Raw genomic sequence first — 14,748 nt, 5'->3', positions numbered from 1 at the left:
GTCGCGCCCATGCATGGAGGCAGTGTGCCAGCTCCCACACGCCAGCGGCTGCCTGCATAGGAGGCACCTCCGGGCACCAGTGTGTGCTCCCATGCCCCTGTATGCGACCCTCCTTGCAGCCTGATCATCCTATGCAAAGCAGCAGGACCTGGCTGAGAGCCACGGCACTGCCCCATGGGCTGGAGGGCTCTGCCCTCACCCAGCTCCTGCCTCCCCTCTCCCTGACCAGCGTACATCAGGAGTGGAGCAGCCAGAGCTGTGTACCTCTCTGCCACGGCACGCCAGCTTGCCATGGGTATTTTGCAAAGGGGGATCTGTTTTTTCCTGCTGTCACTACTGTGCAAATGGCCTGATTTGATTCCAGCCGACCCCCCACCCCGGTCAGCCCCATCCTCGGGGGACCCTGGCCCCAAAGCCCTTTAGCCAATCTGTCCCAGGAGCTTCAGGAGATGAGAATCAGAAGCGTCTGCATAAAATTCCTCCGTGCTAATGACAATCACATGTGAGAGCAGCTCAGCACCAGCTCCCCCGCTCCAGCCAGCAGCAGGGGCTCTGGCAGACGACCACTGCCCCACACCCCTGCCCTGCCCAGCTGCTGCCCTCTGAATATTTTCCCCGGCCCAAACAGCACTTAGAGGCTTTGCGAAGGAGGGGGAGAGGAGCTGGGGGCAGGGAGAACGGGGCTGAGCCTCTGCAGGGCCCTGGCTTTGAAGAGACACCCCATCTGCCCCCGGACGTGCCCAGGTGGTTGGGATTAGCGGCGATTTCACGCACATTCCACCCAGGGCCACGGCTTCGCTGTCCACCGCAGCCACCACGGCCTGGCCCGAGGAGGCTCAGCTCGAGCCCGCGTGCGGGAAGCCGAGGAGCCATCGGTGGTTAAGGAGCTCCCGGATCCTGAGAGCATCATCTTGTCTGGAATGCAGCTTGACCCCGAGACCTCGCGCCGCCAGTCCTCTTTGAGCTGCCTCCAGCAGCCGCTAATAGGGATGGAGTTTGGGTGATCTCCAGGGGAGCAGGGAGCAACCGGAGCGTTAACCCGGTGAGGCCCAGCAGGAAAGGGCACTGGCCTTCAGAAAGGGTCCTTTGCTGACAGAGATCAGCGGTGCCCTACGAGCCGTCTCTGCCGGGGACAGCTTTGCCCGGGCCAGGACAGCGGCTGCCTCTGGGGTGCAGCACCGGGGGGGTGTTAAATGGCGCAGTGCAACAGTGGGCTCTGGGCTGGGAGAGGAGCTCTTTATCGGTCTTAAGGGGCCAAGGAGGTCACTGCAGTGTTGAGCGCAGCATGGAGCTGGAACCAGGCTCGCTGCACACAAGTGCACACGTACACGCACATGCATGCCTGCCTGGGACCCCCACCCCAGTGCAGTGCCGGAAAAACCCGCTTCAGCTCCACATGCCAAACCCCCAGCTTCTCTGGTGTTTGGCTCCGGGGTTTGGGTTGAGTCCATCTCTTCACGCAACCCCACAACAAAGCCTGCTGCAACCCCGCCATCCCCGACGGGGACCTCTGGGACCTCTCCAGCCTGGCAGTTCAAAGGCAGGGCCACAAACCCTCTCGTCTGATCCAGCTCCCAGTTCCTGAGGCAGCTGCTGTGGCAGTGGCTCACGTGGTAGGGGGAAGGTCAGGCCCAGGGCAGCTTCCACATCCCTACAGGACATGCACACAGACCAGGCCCAGAGAGGTCTCCTGCACTGAGCCAGTACATTGCAATCTGCAGACTCAAGCAGCAGCAGGCAACGCCCCAGGAATGCGAGCTGGGCAAGGTGCCCTGGGGTTTGCTTGTCCCAGGGCTTGAACCGCGATCCCAAGTGCCAGGCGAGGGCTGCCCCTTAGGGGTATCTTCTTGCTATGCCCCTTAGATGTACCTAGGAGTAGGTCCCCATCCAACCTCCCACCCCCCAGGCTCTGATCAGGCAAAGTACTCTGCTTCAGTGCATATCCCTAGGTCTTGGCCCCATTTTGCCCACTCTACTTCATCTGCTCCCTTCCCCTCACCTTGCTGCCCTGCCCACTTTCTGCTGGGGGGTGTGGGCGCCACGGGACAGCCCCATCACCCACTCCCTCCCAAGCCAGTGGAGGGACAGACACAGCCCTGGCCTGCACCTGGAGCTGCCTGATGGCGCTTCTCCCTCCCAGCTCCTTGTTTCGGTTCTGCTTCGTTTCCTCCCAGGTCAGCAGAGGGATGAACAGTCAAATCCCTCTCTTAGCTTATTTCTGCTGCTGCGTGGCCCACAGAAGGTGTCGACACTCGAAACTGCCCCTTCTGGAGCTCAGGGGCGAGATCCTGCTCTCCCTGGCGCTGGCTGCAGTCCAGAGCCACTCTGCTACTTCCAGCCGCTTCCCCTCAGCCTCCTGCTGTTGTGCAGCAGAGCAGAGCTGGCCCCTAATCCGTGCCTGGCTGCTGCTATCGCCTGGATCCCCAGGAGAGGCCATTAGGGTCATGCTATTAGAGACAGGCACCAAATGCGAGTGGAGAGATAGGGGTGCGAGGCTGTGTCAGCCCTTATCAGTTGCTTTAAGGGTGTTAATTTGCTCAAGGACCCTTTGGCTGTTCCCCTGGGCACATCCGCGCTCCACTCAGCCATGCATGATGCTGATGCACCCCGCTGCCTCTGCTACCTTTGTACCAGGACGATCTGGCTCCTTTTTGGCATGCATAAATTGGAGGCCTGGTCTAGGCACCTGGTCCCCCTGCCACTGGTGTTGTTCATGGAGCCAGCCCTGGCATAAGGGTCAAGCTCCAGCTGGTGGCAGGGACCATCTGGGTTTGTCTGGCAAGATGAGGTGCAGAGGCTGCAGCCTTGACCCTCTGCTTCCCAGCCACTGCAGCAGCTGTTCCATCTTGGATGCTCATTCCCCTGAAAGGCACCTCCTTGGTGGCTTCTTGGATCCCTAGGGGCCCTGCTAGAGTCCAGACAAGGGAACGCCCCTGGGACACTGCCATCGTGATGCTACTGCTCCTCTCCCCAGGGGTGCCAGCAAGCCTAGACGCTGAGCTGCCCAGGGACTGCAGGGTCGGTGACAGCCCAGTTTCCAGCCCTCTAGGTGCAGGGCCAGGAGGAAGAAGGAGGCTGCGTGGCACTCATGTGGCCCTGGCCCGGTGTCACCGCTCCTATCCTGCTGACCCAGCACTGGCAGCTGCAGCAGTTTCCCTGGCTCCTCTTGCACCAACCCCCTTTGGAAGTGGGGTGCTGAGACCAAGGTCTCCTCCATGTCTTTGGGTTGCAGATCCCCATTCCCACTCCTCACCTTTGCTAGCAGTGAAAGGAGAACCAGAGCCCATGCTTCCCTAGTCCCTCTCACCGTACAATCCCAACTCACTTTGCAGGCCCTGGGAAGGACTCAAGATCATGGGCATTGACTGGGTTAAGTGATTCATAGCCATCTTTATATGGCAGTGGTGGATTAAGCCCACAACCTCCATTTTCCAGCTGAAGAAACTGAGGCACGGAGTGGTAGAAAGACATTGCCAATGTTAGCAGTAGCATGAAGACAGCCCGGGAGTCACGATTCCCAGCCCTCTGCTCCAATTGCCACGTTCTTCCCTAAATCAGTGGCCCTTATTAAATGAGATTCCTCTCCTAGACCCAGTGGGAGAACCCAGGAGTCCTGACAAAGACCTTGACAGTCAAAAAGCCATGACTCTACACTTGCAAGGAGAACTTCGGCATACAGGCACGTCTTTGGGTCTGTTGCAAAATGCACAGCAACACGACATACAATCAAGCGGTATGCACAAATGGGAAAGAGCCAGCACAAAGGGGAAGCTACGGAGTGCAGAAAAATGACCGTGGAAATTCGCACTATCGTGGAAAGATTTGCAGCTCAGGGAGCAGAGGACGAGATGGGATTTTTAAAGTAAGAACAAAAGCTACTGTAGCAGTGGACCAGAGTCGATGGAGATGGTAAAATCGTTAATGACTCAGAACAGGAACAAGCACTGAATAAATATTTCCTCTCTGCTGTTGGAAAGTATCGGGACGCCGTACTTGAATTGCAGGAGGATAAAACACTTTCCAGGCTGCTGGAAACAGAAATGATATCGGCTGGAGATAACAGGGACCCAAGAGGCCTCAAAGAGCTGGCTGAGGAGATCTCCAGCCCTCTGCTGCTTAATTTTTAATAAATCTCAGCATAATAGAGAAATTCCAGCAGACTGGAAGGTGGGGCCAATATTTCATGAGGGCAAGTGGAGTGTTTCTGGGAACCATAGACCAGCTGGCCTGGCACTGATCACATGCAAATGAATGGAAGAGCTGATACACGATTCCACTGATGAAGAAATGAAGTCTAAGAATCTGCTTAACGCCAGGCAGCTCGGATTTGTCAGAAAATAGATGTTGTCAATCAAACCTCATTTCTTTCTTTGCTGAGATTATGAGTTTGGTTGATTAAGGTGCCGGCATAGATGGAGTGTACTCAGCCTGCTCTAAGGCGTTGACTTAGTATAGCACGACACTCTGATTAAAAAATTAGCACTATACGATATCAATAAAGTGCATGTGAAAGGGATTAGGAGCTGGCTAACTGACAGCTCTCAGGCAGCAGTTGTCAGGGGGGATTCGTCACCGCGTGAGAGTGTTTCTAGCCGGGTTCTGCAGGGATCTGTGCTTGGCCTGATGGTATTTGCTGTTTCCACTAGCAGCCTGGCATCTCAGCTGAGATGTGTGGGTGATGCCAGGACGGCTGCGAGGCAAAGTCCCCTTCCAGAGCCATCGGGGTGGCGTGGGGACTGGAGTCCATGCCAACTACTGATGGGTTAATACAGCCAGATGCACAGTCGTACACTCAGTGATAGGGACCACGGGCTACGGCATGGAGAGCTGCATCAAGGGCTCTGACATGGATGCAAGGAGGCCCGTGGGGCTCAGCACATGGGTAATGGCCCGGGATACACAAGAGACCAGACTTGGGGATCTTGGTGGTTGTTTCTGGCCTCGGGCTCTGGGGAGCCGGGCCTCTGAATGATACTGCACCCCCGGTGCTGGGAATGGAGCCCAGTGGCCCTGCCACCTACCTTCCTCCCATCGCCACGGCCTTCCCTGGCGCCCAGGAGCAAGGACCTGCTCCGATCGCTGGAGTCCATCCCCCATACCCGCAGCGTAGCAGACTCGGGGTGGGAGTGGGAGCCATATGGCTGCTGAGGGAGGGGAGTCTGCAGCACGCTGCCTCCAGGAAGGCTGCCAGGAACCCAGCAGGGGCATCCCAGGGATGGGGAACCCCCCAGACACCTCAGCGGGGAGACTGGGAAAGAGCAACACGGCTCTCAGCCCAGCTGCCTGGGAGCCAGAGGGGCTGCTGCTCCTGGGGGGATGCCCAAGCCATTCCTGGCTCCCCCCACCATGGCGCTCAAGTAACTCATTACAGGCAGATCCCCGGTGCCATTTTAGGTCAGATCTAATTGGGAAGCCTTAGCGCGGAGCTATAAAACATCCGTTAATATGCTGGAACTATCTAGTTAAATGCCAATTATAAAACCCCATAAGCTGCTCAACTCAAATATATTAATAACATAATTAAACATTTATTGCTTATGCAAATTCAAAGTTAAGTTAATCGGACAGCGACGAAACCCCAGGAAGTGACCATTTAAGTAACTAATGTCTATTTAATTATCATCCCCTCCCATTCTAAGCGCCCCCGTGCCATTTTCTGGACTCCTTTGTGATGTTTGTTAGAGCTGCTCAGCTCCAGCATCTGCGGCAGCTCGCAGACAGCTGCTAGCATCAGAATTAATGCTCCAGGCTTCTTGTGCCCCCCCTCCCCCTGCACAGCTGGCAGCAGCTGGATAGGACACGCCTCCCCCTCCCCCTCCCCCTCCCTGCATTTGGGATGGCAGTGCAGAAAAGAGGACTCTCAGAGCCATGTGAATCCCTGTATTTTGGAGCCAGGCTCTCAGGGCCGATTCAGAAATCCGGGAGCTCTGTGGGATCTTAGCATCACGGTCCAGCAGCCGAGGGAGGCAGCCAAACCCCTCAGAGCCAAAGGGGTGGATGGGAAGCTTGTAGCCGGGGCTGTCTTGGGGGGCTGCAGGCAAATGCTGGGAGCTGGTGGGTAGTGAACCAGAAGTCCCCGTGTAGGGACGGTCTCACCATGTCTGAGCAAACGTCTGGGAGAGGAGGAAAAGCCACAAGGCCGGGGGCGGGGGGCACAGAGACCCTGGCGGGCAGAGAGGCAATTTGTGCCGCATTCCAGCCCCCGGCCTTAATGGGAACCAGGCGCATCGGGGAAGGGATTTGTGCCTGAAGCGAAGGCCAGGGCTTGGCACTGCAAGGGGGAGGGGGGCAGGCAGCTGGCTCACGCTGGGCACCTCGGTGGGCCGTGCTGCTGCTGGGCTGTGGAGACGGGGAGCCGTGGCCAGGGCACCGTGTGGATGCCTGCATGAGCCAGCCACTTCTCCGAGCCCCTTCGCAAGCAGAAGGAAAGACCCAAGGGCAGAGGAGCGGGGTGGGGATCCAGGTAGACCAAGAGAGGGAACACTCTTGAGCGCCCGACAGAAGTCAGGACTCCTGGGTTCCTTTACCCTGCTCTGCCACAGACGCACTGTATGACCTTGGTGGAGTCACTTGGCTTCCCCAAACTCCCTGGGTTCATGCAAGGGAGGCTCTCTCCTCGCCCCAGCAGCAAGCTGAGGCTTAGAGGGTGAACAGGGCCGTGTGTGAGCAGAGGGCTGCAGGTTATGGGCCTATTTAGAGAGAGGCCGGTGGGCTCAGATAGCAGGCAGGCACTGGAGGAAAGGAAGCCTGAGTCCTCGGGGGATGTGGTGCTCCCTCAGGAGGCACCACAGGCCTGCGTGGAGGTCCCCCCCTTAGCGACAGGCCATAATTTACATCTGACAGGTGTGAAGCTGGCAATTTTCTTTTCAAACCTGCCAGATAAATAGGCTGGCAGGAGTCGGGGAGATGCCAGGAGCAGAGAGATAAGGCGAAGTGGAAGCAGAGTGGACCAGGGAGTCGAGCGTGGTGCCTGGAGAGGCCGGGCATGGTTCTCAGGCAGGGAATTAACCCAGCCATGTGTGCCTCCATACTGCAGCCAGGAGAGCCAGGATGGGGTGGACACACTGCTGGCATCCCCGCAGCGCCCCAGGGCCGGCTGCCTTGAGGGACGCAGAGCAGCTTGTATCACAGCCCTTGCCGTTACGGGAGGCCAGCCCTTGGTTTCAGGGGGATCTGGGTGGGTGCCAAACTCGCAGGCCCACCACAACCTGCCCAGAGCATTTGAACCCAGCATGGCCTGCCCAAGTCACTAATGCTGTCCCCACAGCAGCCAGTAGCAGTAGTAGGCTGTTACCCTTCGGAAGACCAGTTCCAAGGCAGGGGTTGCAAGGGAGGGGACCCCTGAAGTACTCCAAGATGCCACGACTGCTTCCCCTCCATGTCGAGGGCTCCCCACGCTGGCACACATTTGCATAAAGCAATTCCCTACAACAAATGCGTTCCCGCGGATCCAGCCCTGCTCCAGAGACAATTGGAGAAGAGACAGAAACCTGAAATGAATCTAATAGGTTTCAACACAAATGAATCCCCCCGGCTCCAGGCTGGGCTGGCAGCGGTCCCCCATGGTTTGGACCAGCATTATGGGTAGCAGGGCACTATGGGCACTATGGGCAGCAGCACTTTGCCAGCCATAGCATGCAGGCTGGCACCATGTCAGGACCCTACAGCCAGTTCCCTGCCCCTTACCAAATGCCGCAGGGTGAGGATAAATTGAGCATGAGGGTGATTCTCTCTGTGTGCAATTGGTCTCTGGCATTTTTAGAGCCCGCACTGCTGTGTCATCAAGTCTCACCCCAGTCTGGGGTTGATTCAGCTCGGGGTCCCCAGGGGATCCCCATCCCTGCTTGCCACACAGCCCCGTCTCCTTCGTACAGCGCCCTTCCCCGCTCAGCGCACTGAGCTGAGGCTGCCGTGCAAAGGACTCCTTAGAGAGACTGTGGTGTCAAGGGATGAAGATGAAGGCTGTGTGTCTGCCCTCCCTTTGCAGCCTGCTTGGGCCAAAGTCTGTCATAGGGGGAAACGTGTGCCCTGCAGCAGAGTCAACAGAGCCAGAAGCACTCCCAGGAACCAGGCCTGTCAACTCCGGCCAAGGGCTGGGACAGCGCGATTCTCGCCCTTCCTTTGTGCGGAGTGAACGGCCGAGCTCAGCAGAGACTCTTGATTCACAGTGGCACGAACCAGAGGAGAAGCAAGTTCCTCCCGCAGGCAGGAACCGTCAAGAGACTGCTCCATATAGCGCTGGAGATAACACGCACACCTGCAAGGCTGCTGCTGCCTGCCTGCCTGCCACGCAGATAACTGTGCAAGATCACAGCCACCACAGCCCCGAGTTGCACCAGAAAGCCTCTCCAAGCCTCCTGTCTTTTTGCTGTTTTGAAAGACAGAGACATGGCAGCCATGGGGGTTTGCTAAGCAGATCCTGGAGAGCCGTGCGGGCCCAGGGAGCTGGGTGCACCTGCCAGCTGGGACCATGCTGTGCTGGGAGGGGGCAGGGTGCTCTCAGCACAGGGTGACACCGGGGAAAGGATAGGGGAGCAATGCTTTGCATGCCGCCACTGCCTGCCCCAGCAATGCAGGTTGACCCATAGGAACCCCAGGAAAAGGGCATCTCCCAGGCATCCCAGTCCCCACTGCCATAGACCCAAGGGCTCAGATGAGTTGCACCAGCCCATGGAAGAACTGGCTGTTGGAGGTTGGATCCCCCTCTCATGGGTCCAAATCCAGAGCTGCTCCCCGCACTGCATGGGAGAGCTGAGAGTCTGGGCATTGCATCCAGAAAAGCCAATACCCCACATTTTGCCAGGTGCCTGGTCCACCTGCCAAGCTCTGATAATAACCGCCCTGATCCTAGCCAGGCCAGCTGGTGGGGTGGGAATAACCCTGTGCCTCTTTGGCCCACCCCTACACTTCCGCAGGCTGCAAAGAGACGCATGTAGCTGCTTTCCTCATTGCTCAGCTGGATAACGCGGCCCAGAAAATCAAGGCAGTGATTCCCTGGAGTCCTCACTGCAGACCCAAGGGTGGCAGCAGCTGGCCCACTGCCCCTTCCAGCTCCCAGCCCCATCCACACCCCCCTGCCCTCTCCTCTCCTGCAGAGCTGAGCCAGGCCAGCTGTTAGTATCTCCCTGGTTGCTCCCAGGAGATTTCTGGGCACTGGCTCCTCTCCTCTGCAGTGCAGCCCTTTTCCTTCTCTAGCAAGGAGACTGGGGATACAGCTCTGAGTGGGTGATTCCCAGAGTCTGGAGGTGACCAAGCTGACAAGACCCCAGCCGGTAGACGGGACACTTGCCTTTCCGCTAGGACCTCTCCCTGGATCATAGCAGCAGCAAGGGAAGGTTGGAGCCAGCTGGAAGGATATAACTATCCTTTAACTCCTTCCAAGCTGGGCAAAAGGCTGGAGGAGATGCCTTCCTCCCTGGGCAGGCTCTGGAGGGGTGGGTGGGCAGCAGTGCCAGGCTCCAGGTTGTCCCCTTCCACCCCCGCAATGCAACCAGCCTTGCATTGCAACCACAGCCCCCATTCTGCTCCAGTCTTTAAGCATCCTGGGGGCTAAACAGTCGTGGGGAACAAGTGCTGCCCCACCTTACTGGCTTCTTGTGCACCCAGGCCCTCTGCAAAGCACCCCATATCACGGGAGACCTCAACACACCTGCTAGAGCACACATCTTCAGCTGGTGAACACAGTGCCCTCGGTACCACCCGGGCATACACACGACATCAGAAAGCAAACCTGGGTCTTTTTTTAAAATCCTTTATTTATAAAAAAGTACATTTCTTTCCACAGCTGAGCCACTATTCATTTTTTTTTATACAAGTAAAAGGAGAGTGAAGCGACACCCCCCACAAATCTGAACCGTGAGGATGCCCCCCACCCCGAACCAACCAAAATGCTTACAAAGGATGGGAAACAAAACCCGAAAAACAAACTGAAAAAGAAAAGGAATTCCTCAAAGCAAAGTCAGTCCACTTACAGCTTCAGTGTCTCTCTCTTTCTCTCTCTCTCTCTTTTTTGCTGTTTTTTTTCTTTTTTTTTTTACAAAAGCATTTAACGACACAGGTTACAAAAAAAAAAAAATGCAGGGTGGGTTGTTTCAGTTTTTTGATTCCACAACGATCATGAACAGCAAGGGAATACAAAGGAAAGTTGGAGGGGAAATGGAGAAAAGAAAGGCAGGCAGGAAAGTCCGTTCTCGGCTGTGGAGCTGAGATGACTGGCTGAGGGCCGGACTCCCTGCGGTCAGTCGGTACGGTGATGCGGGGCATGCCACGCTGGGCTTTGGGATGGATTCAACACCATCGGGAGGGCTTGATCTTGCAGCCTTGCAATTCATCTCTGTGCAGGCAGCCAGCATGTGACCTCTGACCGCCCCCACCATTGGCCCCCATTTTTGAAGTTGCTCCTAGTCCTTGAGCTGGATTTCTGCACAGGGGTGAATTAAGCCAAGTACTGCTGACCTCAATGGGGTTTGTTCCAGGGCTGCAAAGTCAGGCCCTTCATGGGATATATCTGAGCACGGTGGCCCCGCATCCTCCTCCATCCCTTGGCCCGGCCTGGCTCAGGGATTCCCTGCCTCTCTCAGGGGAGCTTTGCTGGGAATTGTGCTCATTGCTCAAGCTCCCCATGGATCCGCGTTGGACTTGGGGAAACACTCACAGACTGGGGAGGGCTAAAGTGCTATCGTAAGCCACGCTGAAGAAAGAGCAGGCATCAGTGCACACAGTGCTGGCAATGCCCCCAGCCCCATGCCAGAGGAGCCTGGGGCTGGAGAAAGCCTGTGCTTCCACAGCCTTTCTCCATTGCTCCCAACAGTGCCTGCGGGCCGACCTGGCCAGGGTGGCAGTGCATTTCTCTACAAGCCAAGTGTGCCCTATTGCTTGGGCAGGAGATGCGCTAGGCAGCTCCCCAGCTGGCTCTTGCTACAACACCGACTCTTGGGGGGAAACTCGGGACTCTGAAAACACCTACTCCACCAAATGGAGCCTGGTTAAGGATCTGCTGCTGGCACACAACACGCCTGCCTACTTCTGCACCCATTAGGCTGTGGGGAGACGCACAGAGACCCCCCTCTGCCTTCCTGGCTTCCAGGTGGAGCATGTGTGTGATGAGTACATGTTGCCCCCCAATGCTGTCCCCTTCTCTAGCCATGGGCAGGCCCCTTCCCTGGCTCTATTCCCAAGCCACCAGGCAATGGCTGCCTTGTCTCTCTCCTCTCTGCCATCCGTTTGGCTCTGACGGCTGGGCTGGTTGGCTTGCTGCTTTTGCAAACCTTCAGGTTTCTCTCCCCTCCTCCCCCCAGCTGAACAAAAATGATTTGCAAAAAGGACGAGGGAAAAAATCTGATTAGCTCAGGGGAAACAGCAGCATCAGGGTGAACAGTGAGGGCTAACTCTGATGGGAAGGCAGCTGGGACATCCTCACATGGCCAATGCAGGAGTCTCAAGGCAGAGGCTTGTGCTCAGCACAGATCACTGCATGGGACAGAGGAAATGGCTTAGATTTACCATCCTTCTCCCCCTGGCATGTATCCTGATGGGCTGAAAGGACCCTGCTGCTCGGTGATCAAGGCTACTCTTTAGCCCGGGGATTCCTGTCTCTGCGCGGCCATGTCCCCTGTGCCCTGTGCCAGCAGCAAGCGTCTGGGGAGGTGGTGTCCTGGGATCCCCTCCCAGATCAGCCTGACAGGCCAGGCCCTGGGGCAGGACCTTCCACCCTCCCTACAGAACCAGGCCTGGCCGAGCTCATGAGGCTGAAACATAGCCCACCCCATGCCCTGGTCCCTGTGCTCAGTGGAGTTGCCACAGGGTCAGCCAAAGTGATAGGGGAGAGATGGACATACCGAGGCAGGGTGGATCTGTCTCCCTCTGACTCCAGGAAACACTGCAAAACGCACTAGGAGCCTCGGCTCTGAATGATGATCGCTACTTGTTGAAATAGTAGCCCCCCCCCGAACCTATTTCCAAGCCCCCAATTCCCATTGCCCACTGGGATATAAAGGTCCTTCCCCTCTTGCAGGCCTTGTGCAGGGGCAAACCACCCCTTACACCTTCCTGGGGCTCTGGGGCAGAAGCCTAGGGCAGCCTGGTGAGTCTCCCTGCCTATGGATGGAGGGGCTGAGGGGAGTTGAATGCCAGGCTACCACTGACAGGAGTAGGAGCCAGGTGCCCAAATCCCAGAGGCACTTTGCAAATCAAGGGGCAGTGCTCCCAGTGCAAAGCTAGGGGTCAAGAGCTATATCCCCCGCCAGCCCCAAGGTGTGCGTAGCTTCCCTACAGCAGCTTCTCATGGATCAATGTGGTCTGGCCCCCAACTGCATGAGGCTGGATGTGCTCCCAGGTAGGGGTTTCGTCCCATGCAGTAGCAGATCTCAGACTAATCGTCAATGGATCATTTTTCACGAGGCTCCTTCTGCCTTGCTATAGGGAATCAGTGGGCCATGCTAACGAGGGTCCCCCAAGAGCTGCATTGCTAATTAACTGGCTCCAGAAAGAGCAGCGGGACTGTGGATGTCTAAAGCCGGGGGCTTTACTGGGTGGGCCCAGCAACCAAGGACCTGTGTGGGAATGGTGTCCTTTCTTCCCTTTTCGTCTTCGCGTGCCCAGGAAAATGCACTGGTGAGGGGGGCAGGGGAGCCATGGAGCCCTGACCCAGAGGAGATGGCAGCTCTGAGCACCCATGGGTGCAGCGCATCACCTGCCAACTAACCCCCACCATGTATCTGCCCCTCCAGAGCCACTGGTCTGTCCATGAATAAGCTCGCCTGTGCTGCCTTTGCTTCGCACTCTCCCCTGGATCTAGCTGGCCCTGCCTAGCGGGCCTCCTAGCACTCAGAAACAGTAGCATCATGGCTGTAAACTGAGCTCTCATCTGCAGGACAAGGCTCTAACCCTAATGGACCCCGGGTAACCGGGATAGCTGCTTAGGAGGGGACTGGAGTGGGAAATGGGAGCACTGGGGCGCAGTGTCGTAGCCCCTGGAGAGTCTAATGCAGCCTGTTGCTGAGATGGGCTGCATTAGACGCTCCCCAGACGGGCGATTCCCCATCTCTAAGCACCACAGGCTGAGCTTGAGGGGACCTCGGTGGCCTCAGGAGTTGCTGATCTGCAGCACCCCACATAATGGGCACCTTGTCAGGGGGGATGTGGGGGTTTCCATTTCCTTTTCTCAGGCGGTTGCTCAGTAGTACAGGAAGGAAAAGGAAACGAGACCCCAAGACCCATACCCTGAGGTCTGTGGGTCTTCCTGGATGGAGGCACTCTTTTTGGTCTACCCACAGCAAGAAGAGAGGACTCTAGCAGATGGCTCTGCTCAGCTTTGATTTGACCTGCCTCGGGCCCTAGCAGGAGGGGCTGGGTGCCACGGTCCAAAGGACCAGGATGTGGAGCCTGGCTGATGCTAGAGGGTCACCTTCTCCCGGTGCTCAGTGATCCCCGTGGCCTGGAGTGGTGCGGGAGGAGAGGATCCCTGCTCCCTGTAACACCCCTTGGGAAGTGGACGTCTTGTCACACAACACATTCATTTATACATTTAATAAAATGGGGGGAAGAAAAGCCCCAGTGAAGCTTGTCTTGGTGAAAAGCCAGTGTCAGACTGACAGCCCTGGGATCCTATTTATCCACAGTTAGCAGCACGCCGTGCTACCCCATCACACCCTGGCTGCAGGGAGGTGAGCCCAGTACAGAAGCTCACGCAGCCCCGGCCTGTCCGCTGAGACCGGCCTGTGAAAGGGCCAACCCAAGCAGATCCAGGCATGCCCTTGAGAGCAGGGGTGGTGACTGATGGAGATGCGGACGGCAGCGCCATGTCCCACCAAAGGGAAGGGGGAAAAGCGGTGATGGCAGAGCCCTTGCAGTTTGCAGACCACAGCCCCGATCCAATGCCTGCTGAAGTCCCCCCCGAGACTCCCGTTGCATACGAAGGCACTTGGATCATGGCCTGGGGGCTCCGTGACGCCAGGCCAGAGGGCAGGGGCACGGGGTGCTGGACACCCCACACATGGAAGCCAGCAGAGCGTGAACCTCTCACTGGCTGGTACAAACCCCCTGCACCATTTGAAAAGACTGCAAAAAAACTAATAATAATACAAGCGATAAAAACATCGCACGCGCCTGGGCTGCCCGTCCTTTGTTTTGCTTCTAACCACTAAAACAAATGGAAAAATACAATGATACAATCATAGGAGAACGGCAGCTCCATTTCCCCACATCGCTATCAGCTCATGCACCTGGGGTGGTGACAGGGAGGGGCGGGTTTGGCTTTCTTAATTTCCCTTGATTAGGACCGATGGACTTATTATGCATTCCCAGCTGTGTATAGATCTTCTCAGGTGTGCTGTGGGCAATGGAAACGCCACCCACAAACCAAATAGAAATGCCCCCCACCAGACCCCTTCTAAAGGAACCAAATGAAAATAACAACGTCAACCTCTCGAGTGGCACCTCGGTCTTCGCTGCTTTGTGCTTTTGCCCTCCGGCACGCTTGGCTCTCCCGTGAATTCCTTACCCCCACAAGTAAGAAGACAACGTACAAACAAATCCAGTGTTTCCGGGAAGGGGGCGTGGAAGCGAGAGGCCACGTTTCCGGGCCCGGTGGGGCTCAAGGGACACTTGAGAGACACTTGAAGGACACAAACAGGGGATAATATACAAGGTTGCCCAGTAGTAGTTTAAAGCAAAGAGTAACACCTAAGCCACTGATCAATACAAACACCACAGAAAGGGGACAAAAGGCCTTGGAGAAAGTAAAAAAAA

This window comes from Gavialis gangeticus, unplaced genomic scaffold (assembly GCF_001723915.1).
Source record: "Gavialis gangeticus isolate Ggan-Ray unplaced genomic scaffold, GavGan_comp1, whole genome shotgun sequence".
NCBI lineage: Eukaryota > Metazoa > Chordata > Crocodylia > Gavialidae > Gavialis > Gavialis gangeticus.
This window is presented reverse-complemented; position numbering follows the sequence as displayed.